This window comes from Palaemon carinicauda, chromosome 26 (assembly GCF_036898095.1).
Source record: "Palaemon carinicauda isolate YSFRI2023 chromosome 26, ASM3689809v2, whole genome shotgun sequence".
NCBI classification, from domain to species: domain Eukaryota; kingdom Metazoa; phylum Arthropoda; class Malacostraca; order Decapoda; family Palaemonidae; genus Palaemon; species Palaemon carinicauda.
This window is the reverse complement of record NC_090750.1, coordinates 97,937,913-97,960,294: the sequence shown is the minus strand read 5'-3', so window position 1 is coordinate 97,960,294 and position 22,382 is coordinate 97,937,913. Positions and strand designations below refer to the sequence as shown.

At 34.0% G+C, this 22,382-nt stretch overlaps 1 protein-coding gene and 1 long non-coding RNA gene across 2 annotated transcripts in view; one reads left to right on the top strand and one right to left on the bottom strand.

Moving 5' to 3' along the window:
• Positions 1-22,382, bottom strand: part of LOC137620342 (uncharacterized) — a 65,031-nt gene that overhangs the window by 4,603 nt on the left and 38,046 nt on the right. The window lies entirely within an intron of this gene.
• Positions 1-22,382, top strand: part of LOC137620341 (U-scoloptoxin(11)-Sm5a-like) — a 108,858-nt gene that overhangs the window by 79,854 nt on the left and 6,622 nt on the right. The window lies entirely within an intron of this gene.

The following is a 22,382-nucleotide window of genomic DNA, read 5'->3' as shown; positions in this document are numbered from 1 at the left end:
AGGAGAATTTGTATAAATCTAAGGAAAAAAAGAGAAAAACTAATTTTAGTAAAAGAATAAACACTCCTATAAGAAGAGAAAAATCTGATATATTTAGCTTAGCAATACGAAAGAGGTACTCCCAGCTACATTATGAAATAGAATCAAGTAAATTAGAAATGTACACTAACAAAATTGTATTTGAATCAGCGCTACACATAGGTGTTAAAGTTCCTAAACAAGATAAAGGAAATCTATCAGAAAACACCAAAAGTCTTATAAAGGAGAGACTGGAAATGACGGTATAAACCGAGAGATGAAATAGAATTAGCAGAACTATCCAAAACAACAAACCATTTGTAACGCAATAAGACCAAAATTAAGGAAACGCTAAAGAAAGGATTGAGCATCAATTTGAGAAAATGAAGACTTGTAACAGGGTACCAATAGATGTTTGCTTTAAAGAATGAAAAAGTGGAAATATTATCAACAAAAGAGATGAGTGATTAAAATTACAGAGAATTTATATATAATGCTATACAAGAGGGATATAAACAACCTTGCCAATAGAAACAATGAGATACCCGAGTCTGTACCAAAAGTAACAGGCAGCGAAGTAAAAAAAGCATTAAAAGGCATGAAAAGTGGCAAAGCAGAAAGAGAAGATGGCCTAACAATTTACCTACCAATAAATTGAGGAGATTTCATAGCAGTAAAATGTCTGCAATAATGCTCTTCACCTACAGTGTAAAAAAAAAACTTTATCATTATATTACTTCTCCAAAAGGGGGCTTCAAAACCTTGAAAAATTACAACTCAGTAAGTTTACTCTTAGTAATATATTTAATATTAACATATGCCATGTTAGGCCAAATAGAAAGATGGGTAGACTTTATTCAACTAGGAGAGCAGACAGGCTTTAGAAGTGGGTATTCACTATGACAAATCACTATGTATGGTATTTATAGACTATGAGAAAGCTTTTGAATGTGTCAAAACTTTAGCAGTAATGAGAGCCCTTCAAAGACAAGTACTAAATGAATCTCATGTTAAAGTACTTAAAGATATCTATACGGTATGTACAGCAATACTAAAATTACATAAAGATAGTGAAAAAATTTTAATTGAGAAACGAGTTAGACAGTGAGACCCAATTTCTCCTAAATTATTCACAACATGCTCAAACATTTTTTTTTTTAAATAATTAGACTTGGAAATGTAGGAATTGACATTAATGAAGAATACCTTAACATTATCTTATTTAGTGAATAATGGGAGGAATTGCAAAAGAGGATAGAAGCTTTGAATAGAAGCAAAACTGTACATTGAAAATGTATATGAGTAACCTCTAGATTTTGTTAATGAATATACATACATACCTAGGACAGACAATAAGTGTTTCCCCAGAACATGAGACCGAAATTAAAAGTAGGATAAACATAGGCTTATTGAGATTATGAAAAATAAAATGCCACTTATATAAAAAGAAAAGTATGTCAGCAGATGGTCATACCAGTATTAACTGATGCATCGGGAACTTGGATCCTTATAAGCAGTGAAGTAAAGAGAGCATTAAAAGGCATGTAATTAGCAACATGGATACGAGACCGAACTAAAGTAGAGGAAATTCTATTAACATGTAAAAAAAGAAATGGACGTGTCAGGACATATAGTGAAATTAACAGACAATATATGGCCATTAAGAATAACAAAATGGGTCCCTAGAGATTGCAAAAGAAACAGACTGGAATGGCATCTTGAATGATCTCTTGGTCACAGTTGTGTAATAGTGTTAATCCTGTTGTACCTAAGAATGAAAATCTAATCAACATAAATAATAGGCGTAGACCTTGTGTGCTAAGATACCGAGGAAAAGAAAAAGGCTGGTTCAATGATGATTGTAAACGTAATTATTTGGCGAAACAGGAGGCCTATCATCTTTAGAAGGGTAACAGATCATATTTTACTTGCAATAACTATACTCAGCTTTGAGATTTTGCTCAGAGAGTTTATGCCTCAACTGAAAATGAGTACAATTTAACCATAAAAGAAACATTTTCTGGCAGAACTCAGGAACCTAAGTAGTGGACTACCCTTAAATCTGCACTCTTTGGTACAGATGCTACAGTTCTTCCTTTACTTAAACCAGATGGGTCTTCACTCATTGTCCAAAGGAAAAGGCAGCCTTTTAGCTGTTGTGTTTGACAGTAAGCAGAGTAATGAGAAACTCGATCTTCCTCATTCCTGTTTTCCTGAGGCTAAACTTACTAGTTTAGCTTTTCGATTTCAAGAAATTAAAGCTCCCTTGATGGACCTTGACGGTTATGGAGGTGTAGACCTAAATGATATTTTTCCTTTTTTTATAAGGCCTGCAGATTTCTTGGGTCTAAACTTATCTGTTATTTTGCGCAAGTTATAAAGAAGAGGAGCTTTTGGCACTTGTTGGAGAATCTGTAATGTTACCCAATTATGTAAATGTGTTATACTGTTTGATGCTTTTTTTGCATCCTGCAAACTGCAGGGGATAGGATATGGCTTAACTCTTATAACGTCCGAATCTTACATCAGGCTAAAGTAGTCCTTCCAGGGACATTGGTCAAAATATCCCTATAATCTTTTAAGATGTAAAGTTCCCTTCCTATACTTCTTTTTATCTTGGGGTATATTTTTACTCTTTTTCCATGTCTCCTTCTGTAGATAGATGGGTACAGTTACATTTTCATCTCCAACGTTCTGGTTATCTTCTTCAATTACTACAGCGGCTAATTGGGTCATCTATATCCTCAGAGGATTTCGGCATAAATACTTCTAGAGTAGATTTATGTCATATCTCTTGATCACATTATTCAAGTTCAATTTATAATTCCATCTATTACATCACTTTGTTACTTTGAATTGTCCCTTCCATTGTAACAACAACTTCTTGTTATTGTTTAGCAACAGTAATAGTACTTGATCACCCTTCTCAAACTTCCAGTCCTTTGCCCTCCGATTGTAATAAAGATTAGCAACTAATGGTGTTCTTTTTCAACTATTCAGTTGCTAATGAAAGAGTGCCTTGCAGTCCTTCACAGAGATCAATCACATATTCCTAGGAAGTTTTTGTTACACCTTCCAACACAGTGTCTTCTTACAGATCTCTTTAAGAATATCAATGGTACTCTAACAGTGTGACCAAACACGAGTTCAAATGGCAGAAACTTCGTTCTCCTTTCCAGTATGTTTCTGTATACAAACAGCAAAAGGTGCTAGGTACCTATGCCATATTTTGGGGTTGTTCTGCAAACTTCTTTAACATCCTCTTTAATGTTCTGTGTAATCTTTCTACTAGCCCATGACACAGGGCATAATAAGGAGTAGTCTTAACCATCCTCACAGACAAGTCTGTATACTCCCTTCCTCTTATCCGGAGTAAACTGGGCTCCGCAGTCAGATACTAACTCTCTTGAAATTTCAAACTAAAAATTATAGAGCTTCAGCAACATTGGCAGTGTCTATTGTACACAATACCTTTGCTTCATGGTAACTAGTGGTATAATCCATGACTGTTAACATGTGTCAGGATCCATTTGAAAAATGATATTTCAATTGGGCTAACAAGATTAACAGCTACATGGCTCCTCTATTAGTGGCATCTTTAGTGGTATCTTTCCTAACGTCACTCAAGAAACCATTCCCTTAACCACAGTTCAGTGGCACATGTTACAGGACTTACAGTACCTGTTTATCTTTTGTGATTCACCAGGCCAATGAAACTTATTCAAGATTCTTTCTCGTGCTTTACCTTTGCAAAGATCCCATCACATCATACCTGTATAAGCTAAATCCATTACAGATTCATGATACACATGGGTACTACTATCAATTGATGCATCTGACTACTATCTACTAGGCAGTTCCTATTAAGCTTTCTACCCTGTAAAAGAAATTAGAGTTTTTTTTTTATTTCATATTGGTAAATAATCTTCCTTCATCAGCATACTTCCTTTAAGAATTCATCTCCTTTTTGAAGATCACTGATTTCTTTATCTAGATACACCTGGTTGAGTTCGGCTACTTTGAGTTTTGGCAATGCCCTTTTCTGCTTAGCTTGACTATGGATTACTAAAGCAAACTTTTCAGATTTTGGTTTTAAACAAAATGAAGAAGAGATGTATTGCCGATATTAAGGTCCGACAGTGGAGTATCTATATTTACGCTTCTGAGAAAAAAATATACCTTAGAGTTTGTCATTAAAATATTCACAACATTGCTGATAAAGTTCTCAACAAGCACCAAGTCCTTTGTCACCAGCAGAGTTGTCTATCAGCTATCCCTCATAGTTAGTACTTGATGACCTTCTACAACACACATTGCTCTTTAGAGTCCATCGCTATCTGAAGAAAATGCACTACTGTATACTATTTTGAATCTCTTATCATTATTCACAATCCATCCTGTGTCATCCATCATATGCTGCACGTGTTTCACACACTCGTATATTTTAGTATATCCTGCTTTCCACCTCACTGTTAACAAAACCTGTTTAAGCCAGCCTTTACATGAATGAGTCTGTTTGAATTTGTGTGACATTCTTGTCTGGTACCTCTTGTATATAAACTTGTTATCAGTTGCAATAAAGTCAGTTGCATTCACTTCGCTTCTCAGTTACAACATAATGGCACACTCATAAAATTGGTGACCACCGGAGTGACCAACTCCATCCCGCCTTCTCCCTCACAGCTGTCTTACTGTTTGATAATGACACCCTCAAACCCTGCCTCTTCTATTAACTCTACACCCATAAAACTAGTGCCCTTTGCCAGTAGAGAGGCATTTGCCTGGTTTCAGCACGCTGATGTCCAGTTTTGCATTCAGGGTGTGATTCGCTCAAAAAACACTGAAGCAGACTATGTTTTTGCAGCGGTCCTCAAGGACACTTTCCCGGAAATCTCAGCCTGGCTTTGCGACCAAAGGGACACCCTAATGGTGTACGGCGCCCTTAAAACATATCTCCTTGAACAGCCACCCGTATAGCTAAGCTTTTTCATCAAGAAGCTCTTGACCAAATAAAAGAATGTCTAACACGAAAACCCATTCTATGGTTAGATTAAAAAAAGAAATTATTTTCTAAACCAAGGCTGTCAAAACACATAGTGCTCTTGTATTATGACTAAAAATCGTATATAACATTTGACAGTTTTGAAATGATGAACGTATATCATTTCTGTATTTTGTTACAAAGTGACATTTGACACTGGGTGCAGCATTGTTTCAAGAATACGAAGGAAATAAATTGCCAGTAGCTTAAGTCAGTAAATTATCATCCTCTGAAAGTCGCAATACTGTGATCGAGCCAGATTATTTAGTCGTGGTTTGGCAACTTAAGCCCTGTCCACACGATCGGGCATGCCCGACGGGCAAACAGTGATACCAGACCACAATAGTTAGTGAAAATGAAGGTTGGTGACGTCAGAAACGGGAAAACTAAAGGCAGGGATCTAACAACAGTGTATGATGCCAGATCCCTGTCTGTGGTTTTCCCGCTTCTGACGTCATTAACCCTCATTCTTACTAACTATTGTGGCCTGGTATCACTGTTCGCCCGTCGGGTATGCTCGATCGTGTGGACGGGGCTTAAGAAATTCTATCAATATCTATAAGTTCGTGAATTTTGTTGTGAAACAGACTTTAAGCCCTTAACTATTTACAATCATCGAAGTTCTTAAATAGACCATTAATGAGAGTTGGCCTTATATCAGCAACAATTTCAAGTAAAAATAAACTAAGTGAAAGGTAGAGAGAAAGTGTGCGCAGACTACCTAAGTAAAAGTATGTAAAAAAAAGTAATATTCAATATATTTCAGGTTTTGAAAAAGAAATTTGCTAATTTTTTTTATACCAAAGTATGGGGAAATTGTTATAAAATAATCTCTTGAGACGATGATTATGAAGTATGTCTTAAGAGCTTAAAATAATTGCTGTGATATGAGTAATAGTAGTATTCATAATTACAGTATTATTATTATCATTGAAAATATTGTTATGTGATTACTCAGTCACATACATAAACACACGCACACACACACACATATATATATATATATATATATATATATATATATATATATATATATATATATATACATATATATATATATATATATATATATATATATATATATATATATACAGTATATATGTATATATATGAATGTACTATGACCCATAAAATTCTAATGTGATGTAGAAAATCTAGAATAGTCCAAAATGAATAGAATTGTCCATACATGTAAGTTCTAAGGGAATTTATGTCATCTAAAAAGAGCCACGATTCAGAAATCAAGTTTTAACTTCGTTAATAGGTGTTTTTATTAGGTTAATAGGAATAATTTTAGTAACATCCAAGGAAATTATGTAAACATAAACATCTTTTATTACAACATAAACATCTTTTATTACAAAGATCCTTATTGGGACTGAGATTTTAATGAAGTACCACGTAACATTAGCAAACGCTTGCCTGAGCGAGGGCATATAAAGGCTGGTTTCAGTTCTTGATGTACACAAACTGAAATAATAATACCAATTCCTTAATATCGCAAGAGGGTCTGCCCCTCTCTTTTGTTCTTCTCCTGTACTTTTCTTTCTCCCTATTTCCTTAATCTTTCCCTTCCCGAGTACCTGCCTTTGAGCTATAAACTGGATTGTATCCAGGGGTACTCTTCCTTTCCCCATATTCCCCACTTCCCTATTATTATTATTATTATTATTATTATTATTATTATTATTATTATTATTATTAAATCTGTTGATATATAGGATGTACACATATCCATGGAATTTCAGATACAATAGTCTACCTTGATGCAGATAAAAGTTGAGTTTGCCTTAAGCTCTGATATCAACATTTCTGATGTCTACAGCATTGATATTTGATTTGTGTTTGAGTTGGATTAAGGAACTGAAGTGTTAAGAACTGTCTATGCCTAATGAAATTTTGTTTTTGAATTGCTTTAATGAGACAAACTGTTAATAACTGTAAAAATCTGCAATTTCGTTTGAATGGATTTAATAAGATTAAGTGTTAATAACTATCTGAGCTTAGTGCAATCTTGGGTTCGAATTGCCTTAACGAAATAAAGTTTTAAGAAGAGCAAATAATAATTGTATAATCGCTGTATAGTCACTCGATCTTACTACTTAGTAGCCTAACTTTAACATTACTTCCTGCTAATGAAATGAAGCGTTACTAAATCATTTGTTAGAAACCAACTGTATAATTTGGACCCGTGCTCTACCTGTAGAAGCTCATTAGCGGTTTTTTATTTTCTTTAATAAAAATTTTTATTTTTTTATTTCTCACAATTTAGCAAGGGCGAGTGTGACATGAATACCATGAGATTTTGTAATTTGGTGAGTGAAAATGCTTGATCCTGCTTTCTATGCAGTGTTAAACTTTTAAGAATTGTGTATTCTACTGAAATTTGTGATAGTTATATTTTTGAAAGCCATACATATTGTTTAATCTTTTGACTTCTTTTTTCGTATAACGCTATGTCCATATTGATTTTGGTCACTTGTAATCTTAACTATTCAAGTTATAGACATAAAAGAACTCTAAGTAGGAGGATTTCAGATATCTGATTTTCATGATTGTCTTTCTGAACTTGTAAAGCAAAAAACCTGACGAGTAGTACCTGTTATGACAGACCTGCCAGTTACATCATCAGAACCGTTGCGGGATATCTGATGTTCTTGTAAACACCTGAAATCTTTGTTCATCTTGCACTTTTTCAAAACACAGGGTGCCATGCAGTATTCACTGCAAATGTGAAATGAAGTATGTCAATTATGAATATTCACTGCAAATGTGAAAAGAAGTATGTCAATTATGAATATTCACTGCAAATGTGAAATGCAGTATGTCAATTATGTTAAGTGAGCTAGAAAGAAGTATTGTGTTTGCAATGTTGAACAGTCACACCTCTATATGAATGTTGTATATACATGTGTAGAGAGTGTAGCCTTCTTATTTGGTAAATTCAAAAGTTTTTTTTATTTAATATTAAGTTTATTAGCTAGTCACAATTACTGCTAAGTGTTTCTGATAGTTTAAGTTCGAAACTGTTTACATTATATTGGATTTGTTTAATATATATCTAGTCTACATTAATGATACAGTATGAGGCTGTGTATGAAGAATCTTGACTTGAGAAGTAATGTTTCATTTTAGACATGGATATTAAATCATAACGCATACTGGGAAAATTAGATATGTGACATGTGTGTACAAAATATTGTGCTCTATTTTGTAAAAGTGTTCTAGTACTGGATTGATAAGTGTATTGATAGACTTTTGTTAGTTATAAACAGCTAGTTATTTTTCATCAAGTTTATCCAAGCTAGCCATTGATATCTGCTACTCCACTTTTGATTACATTGCAGTTGTGAAAAAAATATATTATATAGAAACATAGCATAATAAACAAGAAAATGCAAAAAAAAAAAAAAACTTTCAAAAGTTTATGGTAGCATAATATTTTTAGAGAATGATAGATCTCAGACTAGGTGTGTGAGATCATTTTGATTTTGTGTTACTGCCTCGCAGTTGTTCAACCAACTATTATGAGCTATGCTACGTTAAAATTGCAAGTATATTTAAACACGTATCTGTTGCATACACTATATCTTTCAGGATATTCGCTCCGGGGGTAGTAACCCCGTGATACCTCTACAAGTAAAACTCTCTGGTATATCACTCGCAGAAATATTCCATGTAGAAAGCTGCCTGGAGGAACTTCCATCAGGGCGTTATGTCTATATTACGCAAGAATAGATTTTTCCTATGTCAAAATCCCTAAATTGTTCCTTGATTATGCAGTTATACAGAATGATGGTTTTAGGAAACACCACATGTCTCCACATCATTATTGCTGAAAAGGGGAAGATAGCTTTCATTTTGGGGCAAGCTCGGCAAATAATGCTAATGGTAATTATCAAATCATCGACCATGAAAACATGGGTGAAGGCACTCTTTTCCTGCCTAGAATTAGTGGCTTTGTAGATACTGGATAAAAACAAGTTTAGGTATCATGCTGTAGATCTTGACCATAGAATCAATTTCAATTACATCAAAATAATCTATAATGACCTTATTGTTCGTAGGAAGGTAGTTGAAGGAACCTTGATTCATACAATAGACATTTGATAATAATAAAACTTTAAATCGGGAAAACGACATTATTAGTACTAGGATTTTTTAAAAATGTATTCAAAACCTTAAGAGCTGCCAATACTTCCGCCGATCCTCTGCTTCCTCATGCACAAGCTCATGGCATAGCTGTAATTTATCAGAGCCATGACACCAATGCAGAGCCACATTTGCAAGACAACAGCATCAACCTTTTGGAAAACAGATTGCCACCAAGACGATTGTAGAGAATCCGTCGACTAGCTATTACATAATGGACCGTTCACTCGTTGGAAAACCGCCTTTTCCTTTTAATCTGCTGTTTAAATGACCCTTATCTATTAATTGTCATATGTTTTCAGTTTACCTTCGAACGCTTGTGAAAATTTTCCATTCTTCACATGAAGAGGCACTCCGAAAAAAGTACTAAAGCTCATGTGTTTTTATATATATACAACGATATATAACTGTGGATTCTTAATACCGAAGAATCTTACACACAGCATAGTTTTTTTCCTAAAGTTAATAATAATATTAATAATAATAATAATAATTCTTATTCTTCGCCCTTTGCTACGCTACTGCTTTCTTTAGTCCCTATTCACTCCTTCATTTTTTATTGCCTCCTCCTACGCAACTACATATTTTAAAGCTGGGACAGGTAAGTGAGTGAAGGTGGGCCAATATCGCTTTCTGCCGCCCCAGTACCCTAGTATGGCTTCTTCCATTGAATACAGAAAAGAGGTCTCGCCTTTGGGCCCGCCATCCCTCTCCTTCTTCTCTATCAACTAATTCCTAACGTAAGAAGACGACGAAAGTGAGCGGCTTCCCTCCTTCGGCAGAAGTCTCTCCCTTTCTAAGAAAATTAATGTTTTATATTTTTTTCTAAAAAGTAATGTACTTGATATCGCTCACTATAAGTCTGCGGCATGCCTGCCTTCCTCTCTCTCTCTCTCTCTCTCTCTCTCTCTCTCTGAGAATTCAAGTATAGTTTAAAAAAAAGATGATATAAATAAAGGGAAAAAGTAGTTTTATATTTTTTTTTTCTCTCTCTCTCTCTCTCTCTCTCTCTCTCTCTCTCTCTCTCTCTCAAGAATTCAAGTATAGTTTTAAAAAAAGATATAAATAAGTAAAGGGAAAAAGTAATGTTTTATATTTTTCCCTAAATATTAATGTACTTGATATTGCTCATTAAATGTCTGCGGCCTCTCTCTCTCTCTCTCTCTCTCTCTCTCTCTCTCCCCCTCAAGAATTCAAGTATAGTTAAAAAAAAAAGATATAAAAAAGTAAAGGGAAAAAGTAATATTTTATATTTTTCCCTAAAAATTAATGTACTTGATATTGCTCAATAAATGTCTGCGGCATATCTCTCTCTCTCTCTCTCTCTCTCTCTCTCTCTCTCTCTCCTCTCAAGAATTCAAGTATAGTTAAAAAAAAAGATGATATAAAAAAGTAAAGGGATTAAGAAAAATAAGTGGACCCCTTCAATGATGGAACATCTGTTCTTTTGAACCGTGAGATTTATTCTGTCACAGAAAATGATGGATATCCACTATTATTAATGAGGACGTGGCTCAAGTTCTCCGTTCATTTCATATTTTTTCATCGGTGCCCCAAGAGAGCTGCTTGTTCCTCTGATTATTAATATAATTATTATCATTAATCTGATTACAGTATTGCTTTTTATTTTGATATATAATGTGGTATAGAGAGTCAACCTATTTTGGTGTGTGAAGGTTACACACAATGAACTCAAATGTGAAGAATAATTATATAACTGATATGAGAGAGAGAGAGAGAGAGAGAGAGAGAGAGAGAGAGAGAGAGTGTGAAGGTTACACACAATGAACTCAAATGTGAAGAATAATTATATAACTGATATGAGAGAGAGAGAGAGAGAGAGAGAGAGAGAGAGAGTGTGAAGGTTACACACAATGAACTCAAATGTGAAGAATAATTATATAACTGATATGAGAGAGAGAGAGAGAGAGAGAGAGAGAGAGAGAGAGTGTGTGTGTGAAGGTTACACACAATGAACTCAAATGTGAAGAATAATTATATGACTGATAGAGAGAGAGAGAGAGAGAGAGAGAGAGAGAGAGAGTGTGTGTGTGTGTGTGTGTGTGGTGTGTGTGAAGGTTACACACAATGAACTCAAATGTGAAGAATAATTAGATGGTGACGCAAATGACTGATATGAGAGAGAGAGAGAGAGAGAGAGAGAGAGAGAGAGAGAAATAAGAGTTTTATTAATTATCTCCCAACCCGAGGAATGCAGGACCCATTGCCAGATATCTCATGCTAAAACACAAAACAAAAAAATTAATTAGACACCTGGGAATTAAGTGATTCTTGAAATACTATAGGGTAATACAAATGGTTTGAATCTCTCTCTCTCTCTCTCTCTCTCTCTCTCTCTCTCTCTCTTGCATGATATGAATAACCCTAATTATGTTGCTTACGATATATTTTCCTAACATTCCTTATTGAAACATGAAGCTAAAAACTAAATTTTTTTTTTTCGCGTTTCAGCCTACATATTTAATTAGTTTTCCAAAGAAAAATCAAATTTGAGCTATATTTTATGACGTTAACAGTTGTTAATATAAAAAAAGACTACAAATAAAAATGTCGAGAGAAAAATTATGCTTCTTTAATGATGTCTTGGTTTTAGATAACGTCTACTTCAAGGAATATATGAAAGAACGAACTAAATCTTTATGAATATTGGATGAATCCTGAGGTGTCAGGAATTATGGATGGGTTAAAAAAACAGAATAAAGTTATGATGAGAGAGAGAGAGAGAGAGAGAGAGAGAGAGAGAGAGAGAGAGAGATGGTAAAGGGGAAGGGGGAGGCAATTGCTCTATCTTGAGCGAATTGAAAAGAAATCATAATCATAGATTTTTCATCCTCATATATTGTGTGGAACACACATTATTATTACTATTATTATTATCATTATTATTGCTTGCTACGCTACAACTCTAGTTGGAAGACAAGAATGCTAAAAGCCCGAGTGCTCCAACAGGGAAAATAGCCCAGTGAGGAAAGGAAATAAGGAAACTACAAGAAAAGTAATGAACAATTAAAAATATTTTAAGAACAGTAACAACATTAAAATAAACATTTCATATATAAACTATAAAAAGCTTAAAAACAAATGGAAGTTAAATAAGATAGAATAGTGTGCCCGAGTGTACCCTCAAGCAAGAGAACTCTAACCCAACACAGTGAAGAACATGTTACAGAGGCTATGGCATTATCCAAGACCAGAGAACAATGGTTTAATTTTGAAGTGTCCATCTCCTAGAAGAGCTGCTTACCATAGCTAAGGAGTCTATTTTACCCTTACCAAGAGGAAAGCGGCCACTGAACAATTACACTGAAGTAGTTGACCCCTTGAACTAGGAAGAATTTTTTGGTAATCTCAGTATTGTCAGGTGTATGAGGACAGAGGAGAATATGTAAAGAAAAGGCCACACTATTCGGTGTGTGTGTAGGCAAAAAGGAAATGAGCCGTAACCAGACAATGTGGTAGTATCTCACCGGGTGGCTGGTGCCCTGACCAACCTACTACCAACAGATATATCACATTGTATTTTACCTTACTGTTACAATGAAAAAAAAATGATAATCACATTATAATTCCCAAGAAACTAAAATTGAAGATATAAAAATACACACACACACACAGTAATTCTATCTGTTAAGGCCACTAGGTTATGTAAAATCTACTTTAATGTCTTATTCCCTTAATAAAAGATTTAGCAAAACAGTAACAACAAAAAATAGCAAGCAAAAATTAACAATAACTATATCTAATGTTAAATATAAGAATTTGTAATATTTTACAAGATTCGCAAATTACTCATAGTCCACCAATTTAATATTGATTTAAGAAAAAAATCGTATCATGATGTAGACCTTAGCTTCATATGTCACTTTGAAGTGAGAGAAAGATAACGACAAAACTCAGCTCCGAATTTTGTTGGATTTTTGAGGACGTAGTTTCAGATACAAAAGATGATAGACAAGTAAAAAGCTTCTGATGATTTTCGATCTTCCAAGAAATCCTTATTTTCTTTCAAAAACTGTAGCGTTGTAAATGAAGTACAAAATTTCAGGTTACAGCAGGAGTGACTGAAATGTCTCCACTAGAGCAATAATCATTCAGAGAAAAACTGTCTCCCGTGCTCTTTATATGGCTCCTAGAGTTCTCTTGCTTGAGGGTACAATCGGGCACACTATTCCATCTTTTTTTCTTTTTTTTTTGAAAAGGTGTGTTGGGCAGACTTAATAGAAGGGCCACGGATGCCCGGTGTTTTATCAAGAGGCTGTCTTTTCCTTATCTGACTCTTTTTCTTCTCAAAACCATCCTTACTGTCATTTCTTCAGTTGAAGTGGCTATCCTGGAGGGTATTTAGCCTTGCATGGTATAACGGATCCTCCATGTTGACCGGTTTTTCGACTTTTCTTCTGTAGTCTATGAGTTTGATCAATAACTTTATTTATATTTCTGTACATGTTTTTATTATCAATCTTGTTAATTTAGTTTTTAAGTATGATGTATCTTTTTTATTATCATTAATTCTTATGCTGTCTGGAGACATTGAGTGAAATCCGAGACCAGTACGTCCTAGATTTCGTCAATGTCATCTACTGTATTACGATATTCGTGGTCTTCATGTAAATATCCAAGACCTTACACTTGCGTCCAGACAGAATGATATTCTTTTGTGCTCAGAAACTTTGGTTTCTAATATGAAGCGCTCATCTGAACTCCTTCTAAATGGTTTTAAGAAGCCAATAATTCTGAAACGGGATGCCATTCCTAGGGCCAGAAAAATGGCGGTGTATATTAGATCTGAGTACCCTGCTTCTCATAAGTCCTGCTAGGAATGCGGATGTCATGAGATTCAGGTAATAAAAGTTTGTGGCAGGAATAACAAATTCTATTTGTGTTTGATCTACCAGAATCCAGACATGGACGATTCTATCTTCGATTGTCTTCTTATCATTATGGCTAAGATACAAGAAGATGACAGAAATGCCTCTTTTGTCTTTGTTGGTGATTTCAATGCTCACCATAGGGATTGGTTAAATTCTGCTTCTCCCACTGATCACCATAGCTTAAGAGCTTTAGACTTTGCCTCTGAACCAGGCTGTGAGAAAATCATAAGTGAAGCTACACAGAGGTCTGATAACTGTTTGAACCTCGTTTACACTGACTCGCCTGGCATTATAACAAGTAAGGTTGGTTCTCCCGTTGGGATATCTGATCACGCCCTAATTTCATTAGTAATGAAGACTGATTAGCCTGTCCCTGATGTATAATACTCATGTAAGATTTATATGAAATCTCAAGCAGACTAGAATGGGATTTTGAGTGATCTTTTGTCCTTCAATTGGTCCTACTTATATAGTAGTGTTGATCCTGTTGTTCTTTTGAATGAGAATCTGGTCAACATAATTGATTGGCGTATCCCTTCTCGTGTGCTAAGATGCCAAGTGAAGGACAAACCGTGTTTCAATGATGATTGTAGACGTGGTTATTTGGAGAAGCAAGAGGCCTATCATCTTTGGAGAGGTAACAGATCAGATTTGACTTGGAATAACTATACTCATCTTAGAGCTTTTGTTCAGTTTATGCATCAACTGAAAAGGAGTACAATTTAACCCTTTCTGGTACAACCCTTATGAACATAAGTGGTGGACTACACTCTTTGGTGTAGATGCAACAGTTCCTCCTTTACAGAAACAAGATGGATCTGTCACTCACTGTCCAAAGGAGAAAGGCAACCCTTTTGGCTGATGTGTTTGAAAGTAAGCGCAGTAATGAAAACCTTGATCTTCCTCATTCCTATTTTTCTGTGGCTGAACTCACTACTTTAGCTTTTCTATCTCATGAAATTAAAACTCTCTTGATGGACCTTGATGCTTATGGAGGTGTAGAACCAAATGGTATTTTTCCTTTGTTTTTTATAAAGACTGCAGATTTCTTAGCTCAAATTATCTGTTATTTTTTCGCAAGTTAGCAAGAAGAGGAGCTTTTAGCACTTGTTGGAGAATTGATAATGTTACTTCATTATGTAAATGGAGTAACCGCACAATTTCATAACTCCCATAATATCTAAAGTTTTTTAATGTGCTTTGACAAAACGTCTTAATAGGTTTGCTGAAGGTAATCATCTGTTCCCTAGTTTGCAATTTGGTTTTCGTAAAGGCCTTGGAGCATGTGATGCCCTTCTTAGTATCTCCAATGCTGTACAGAAATCCCTTGATTGTGATCAGGAAGTTCGTATGATTGGCCTTGATTTTATTGTTGCCTTTGACCATGTTAATCACGAGGCCCTTGTTTTTAAAACTCAAACAGTTGGGAGTTGGTGGTTCATCTTTTAGCATTATTATTGAATTTTTAAGTAATAGATCGCAGAGAGTTGTTGTCTCTGGGCACCACAGTGAGTATAGGAATGTGATATCTGGTGTTCCTCAGGGTAGTGTTCTTGGCCCATAACACATGAAATGTATTTTGCCTTAGAAAACAAGCTTGTTGCATATGCAGATGTTGCTACAATCTTTGCATCAATTCCATTTCCTGAAAGTAGATCTGAGATTGCTGAATCCCTTAATAGAGATCTAGCTAAAATTAGTGCATGATGCAAATTATGCGGCATGAAGTTGAATCCTAACAAACCTCAAAGTATGATTACAAGTGGGTCATCAGGATCTCAGTATTGATAATGTTTCTTTAACACTGTATGCCTCTTTAAACATTTCAGGCGTGATTCTCGACAGCAAATTTGCTTTTGAGAAACACCTCAGGTCTGTGTCTTCTTCAGTTGCAAAAAAAAATGGCTTATTGAGATTCTTTTAAGATTTTCGGCGATCAATCTATTTTGATGAAGTGTTTTAATTTTTTCATTTACCTTGTTTAGAGTATTGTTCTCCTGTCTGGTCTTCAGCTGCTGATTCTCATCTTAATTTGTTGGACAGGAACTTACGGTTTATTAAATTTCTTATTCCTGATCTCGATATTAATATCTGGCACCATCGTTCAATTAGTTCATTATGCACGTTGCATTACTTTTTTCATAATTCTGATCATCCTTTACATTCAGATCTTCCGAGACAGTTCCCTCCTGTTCGTCATACTAGGCATGCAGTTAATTCTAATAGCCATGTCTTCTTCATCATGAGGCCTAATACTACACAGGATTCTGTAAGTTTTATTCCAGCTGTGACCAAGTAGTGGAATGATCTTCCTCATCGAGTAGTTGAATTGGTAGAACTTCAAAAGTTCAAACTAGCAGCAAATGTTTTCATGTTGAACAGGCTGACATAAGTCTTTTTCTAGTTATACATGAAATTTCAGTTTTGATGTTGTTACGGTTTAAAAAAAAAAGATATTCTAATTGTTAGTTTTGTTTATTTATTTCCATATTTCCTTTCCTTACTGGGCTATTTTTCACTGTCGGAGTCCTTTGGCTTATAACATCTTGCTTTTCCAACTAGGGTTGTAGCATAGACAATAATTATAATAATTATGATAATAATTATGATCATAATAATTATAATTATAATAATTATAATTATAATAATCATAATTATAATTATAATTATAATAATTATAATTACATTATAATTATAATAATTATAATTACATTATAATTATAATAATTATAATTATAATTATAATAATTATAATTATAATTATAATTATAATAATTATAATTATAATAATTATAATTATAATTATAATAATTATAATCATAATAATAATTATAATAATAATAATAATAATAATAATGTTATGATGATAATAATAATAATAATAATAATAATAATAATAATAGTAATAATAATAATATTAATAACAGACCTGTTTTCTATAAAGTTCGTGAAAATTCCTAAAGGATTATCACGCACTACACACACAGGCGGTTTTAAAATATTTTCGAGAATCTACTAGTGACTCGTGTTCTAGAATGCAATATTTTTTGTTTACAATTCATAAGAATGTTGTCATCTTATCATTAACATTTAATACTTCAAAACAAACCTTTTTTACAGGTCCTATAAGATATACATAAAATATAATCTACATACTGTATAAAAAATCTCCCTGCCTAGTGAAAAGTTGGGGGTCATTAACCAACAACTTTTAATAAAATACCGAAAAAGAATGTTTTTCATCAAACGTGATTACAAATGTAATGATTTCATTAAAATCATAAAATACAATTCTGTATTACAAATGTCAAGTGAAAATTCTAAATATACAGAGTTTACAAATAATCACAAATATATTCATTAGAAACATCATAAAAGACTAAAAGGTATCTTCTACTCAACAGTCATCAAAATTCAGAAATAATTTTCAAAAAAGGACTCTTTTCGGCTAGGGCTTAACACCATCTTTAAGGACGTGAATAAATATTTCATCAAATACAGAGCTGGACTTCAGTGGGGCTTTTGTGTAAGTCTGATAGTACTTCTCAACACCTTAATACACAGGATAAGTACAACGAAATCACCCGACCAAACACCATGCCAATTAAAATGCCTGATATCTTAACTAAAAATTCTACTCCTTCAAAAATTATCAATCATAGGTTGTTCATGAGCGAAACTGAGAACATTAACATTAAGATTTTCAGGGATAACAATTTAAGCCAATGTACTTGCAGACTTCTGATCTACATTCAACTTTAAATGAGACTGAGGATAACAGCAACCATTGAATATCAAACTGCCAGTTATCTCTGACACATGACTGGAATCAGACAAATCAGTATTAAATTGATTGAACAAACATATCTCAGATAAGTTAATATCACTATCAGCAGAGACATTACTACAAACCAAGGTATCTTCGAAAGACTGGCCATTAGAATTCTTAATAAGAGATTCATCACAAACTAATAAATCTTCACAAGACAAGTTAGAACAGTCGGAAGACGGCCATTAGAATTCTTAATAAGAGATTCATCACAAACTAATAAATCTTCACAAGACAAGTTAGTAGAACAGTCGGAAGACGGCCATTAGAATTCTTAATAAGAGATTCATCACAAACCAATAAATCTTCACAAGACAAGATAGTAGAACAGTCGGAAGACATGGCATCAATAACCAAAATGTCTTCCCGGAACAGGTTGGTAGAGCAGTTGACATAAAAAAACATCACCATGAACCAGCATATTACTAGATGTGTTGCTAAAACAATCAATAGTTGAACAAGCATCATGAACCAACATATCATCACGAGATAGGTCAGTAGAAAAATCATCAGTGGTTTCAGGACCACAAACGAATATTACTTTCGGAGGCAAGTCGGTAGAACAAATTACAGTGCACATATTATCTCAAACCAACGCAGCATTGTCAAACATGCAGGTAGAACACCAAGTCTTCTGAAGAGTCTCAAAACTTGAACAATGCAGAGTAGGCAAATCAGGACTGAAAACCTCCACCTCCTGATCACAATTTGGTTCTTTAACCATCTTTGGTCATATATTAACTTTCTCATTTACCAAGTCAATACTAAGACAAAATTGAACGCCATTTATGGACAACTCGGAAACCACACCGAAAACAACAGGCCCTGATATCCAGTCATAAAGAACACCCATATAATGCAAGGGAGTGCTAAAATGGCCACCCCATTGAACGAAACATACTCCTCAGTAAATGAATGTTCAGTCACAGGGACAACTACCAAAACAAGTGATTAGGCCCAACCAGTATCACGCATGATACAAGCAGGGTGCGATGAACATTAATAAAAACCTTAGGAGAATATGGCAGGAAAACCTTATCAACAGGTCTGGAGCAATCATTGGAATAACAAGCTTCCTGTAAAAAACGTGGTCATCTACAATGTTAACCTCTACTGGTAGCACACTATGGCTAGACTTTGGTAGAGTAAGAGCCACAATCTTAGTTTCTTTTTTCCTCTTCAACTTGAAAACTTCAGACACTGTGTGACCTAATTTCTTACAATAATTACACATTACAGAACTGCTACTAGGTGACTTGTTATTTAAACTAAATCACTGCTTTGAAACTTGGCATGAGAACCAGAACTAGGCTTTTGATCTACAACATCTGCAGAAGTATGCTTATTAGTGTCACTATAGTTTGTTTTTGACATAATAAACATATTATCATATGTGCTCAACTCCTTGTAGGCCAGTATATATTCATCAGCACAGACAGCTGTTTCACGAAGGGTGGATAAACTTTTTCTAATTCAAATAAACCTTAATATCTTCACTAACACGATTCTTTTATTGCTCAATTAAAATAATTTCCCATAATCTTTTAAAAGCATAATTACATTCTGCTACCTTATACCATTTATCAAATCAATCTCATTGTTCCATACTAAATTCTACATGTCTGCTTGTTTTATTTTGTCCAACTCCTAAACTTCATTCCATCCTTTACATTCAGGTCTTCCTGGACAGTTCCATCCTGTTCGTAATACTACAGTCAATTTTTTTTAGTTAGGCAAATTTGCACCGACTCGCAAGGGTGCCCTTATAGCTCGGAAAAGTTTCCTGAACGCTGATTGGTTGGACAAGATAATTCTGACCAATCAGAGAGCAGGAAACTTTTCCGAGCTAAAAGGGCACCGCTGCGAGTCACTGCAAATGCGCCACATAAAAAAATTGAGTATAGGCATGCAGTTAATTCCAATAGTCAGGCTTTCTCCATCATGAGGATCAATACAACAGAGTAATGTAGAAGTTTTATTCTATCTGTGACCAAGTAGTGGAAAGATTTTCCTAATCGGGTAGTTGAATCAGTAAAACTTAGAAAGTTCAAACTTACAGCAAATGTTTTCATGATGAACAGGTCGACATAAGTCCTTTTATCGATTATATATGATATATCTGTTTTAATGTTGTTAATGATTTTAAAGTATTTTATTTTGATTGTTCATTACTTCTTATATCTTTTATTTTTTCTCTTATTTCCTTTCTTCACTGGGCTATTTTTCCCTGTTGGAGCCCTTGGGCTTATAGCATCTTGCTTTTCTAAATTGGGTTGTAGCTTGGCTAATAATAATAATAATAATAATAATAATAATAATAACAATTCTCTGTAGTTAGTTCGTCACTATGGTTTTATATATATATATATATATATATATATATATATATATATATATATATATATATATATTAAACAGCCCTCGACTCTTTGTAAGCCAGTCTATATTCATCAGCACAGACAGCTGTTTCACGAAGAGTTAATAACTTGTTCTAATTCAAATAAAGCTCAAAATTCTCACTATCACAATTCCATTACGATGTTTTAATCTTATCATTAACATTTAAAACTTCAAAAGAAACCTCTTTCACAGGTCCTTTAACATAATATAAATACAAAATAACATCCACACAACACCATCATTCGAATACAATAAGCTGTTTATAATTCCATTACTTGTTATGATGACTTTCGAGCTTTATGAAGACCCTTGCCGCTTGTATAAGACCACTACAAAATGTTGGAAGTGGGATTAACCCTTAAGCCCCATCCACGTAATCGAGCATGCCCGATGGGCAAACAGTGATACCAGACCAGTGCTGCCTTACACCATTTATCAAAACAATCTCATCGTTCACTACAAAATTCTACATGTCTGCTTATATTGTCCAAATCTTAAACTTCTTTTTATAATTCTCGGGAGTTTGTTCATAGGCCTGCAAAATAGCATTTTCATGAAAACAATCATCAACTCTATCCTCAGGAGGGTAAGCATAAGTCTTTTCGTGCTTTGCCACACAAAATTCCTGACAACATATAAGCCCCATTTTCTGTGGACTACTTAGTTTTTAGCTTTTCTCCCCAAACAGACAAAATATTCATCTAAACCATTTTCATTACTCTATCTCTATTAAAATTACCTTACCTATATTTATATGCATTATTAGAGCTAGTCTGTTTAATTTTTTGTTCAAGTTCTAACTTTATGAACATCAATCTCTCAACCCTTTATCCGAGCTTCTCTATCCTTACCTCTCTACTCACGCTCAGCCTGAGCTTCTAACACTCTTAAACGAGCTTCTATTCTGCGCTTTTCAAGTTATATATGATGAGCCTAAAACCACTGATTCACTGTTAATTTCATCCAATACAACCTGAGGTAACACCTCATCTTCAACCAAATGTTAACTAACACATATTTAACATCATCCTTCATTGCCTAAATTTACTAAATAGGATTTCTTGAGATCATTTAACTTTTCAAATTGTGGATCCTCACAATTTAAAAAAAAAAAAAAAATTGGAAGCGTTAAACACTGACATGTATGCTGGTTACTTTGTACAATTGACAAAAGTTTAGTTTACGAGTAAATCTTTGAATTTCAAATGAAATATCAATTCAAATACCGACCAGGCCTCCAATTCTATAATGGTCAGCTATTGCACAACGTAAATTATGTAGAATCTACTTTAATGACTTATTCCCTTAAACGATTTAGCAAAGAAAATAGCAAAACAGTAACAGCGAAAGAATATAATAGCCAGTAAATATTAACAATAACTATATTTAAGATTAAATACTATTTAAAAGATTTTAAAAGAATCACAAAATTCTTACAGTTCACCTACTTAATAATGCTTATAAAAAATTCCTATGATAATGTAAGGCTTAGCTGTACAAGTCTCTATAAAGTGAGATACAGATGATAACGAAACTCAGCTCTGAATTTTGTAGTTCCAGATATAAGAGAAGATAAAACAGTACACAGCTTCTGATGATTTTCGATCTTCCAAGAAATCTTTATGTTCTTCCAAAAATTGTTGTAAATGAAGTACAAAATTCCAGGTTACAGCAGGAGTCACTTTAATGTCCCAAGAAGGGCAATGTTCATTCTGATAAAAACGAAACAAGTCCAACCCTTAACAAGTCTCCAGTTCTCTATAGATAACTCCTAGATCAATTTTCTATAAAGTTCATGAACATTCCTGAAGGATTATCATGCAATACACACATCGGGCGACTTAAAATTATTTTCGAGAATCTTCTTGTGACGATCCTTTTTGTTTACATTCCATTACGATGTTTTAATCTTATCATTAACATTTAAAACTTCAAAAGAAACCTCTTTCACAGGTCCTTTAACATAATATAAATACAAAATAACATCCACACAACACCATCATTCAAATACAATAAGCTGTTTATAATTCCATTACTTGTTATGATGACT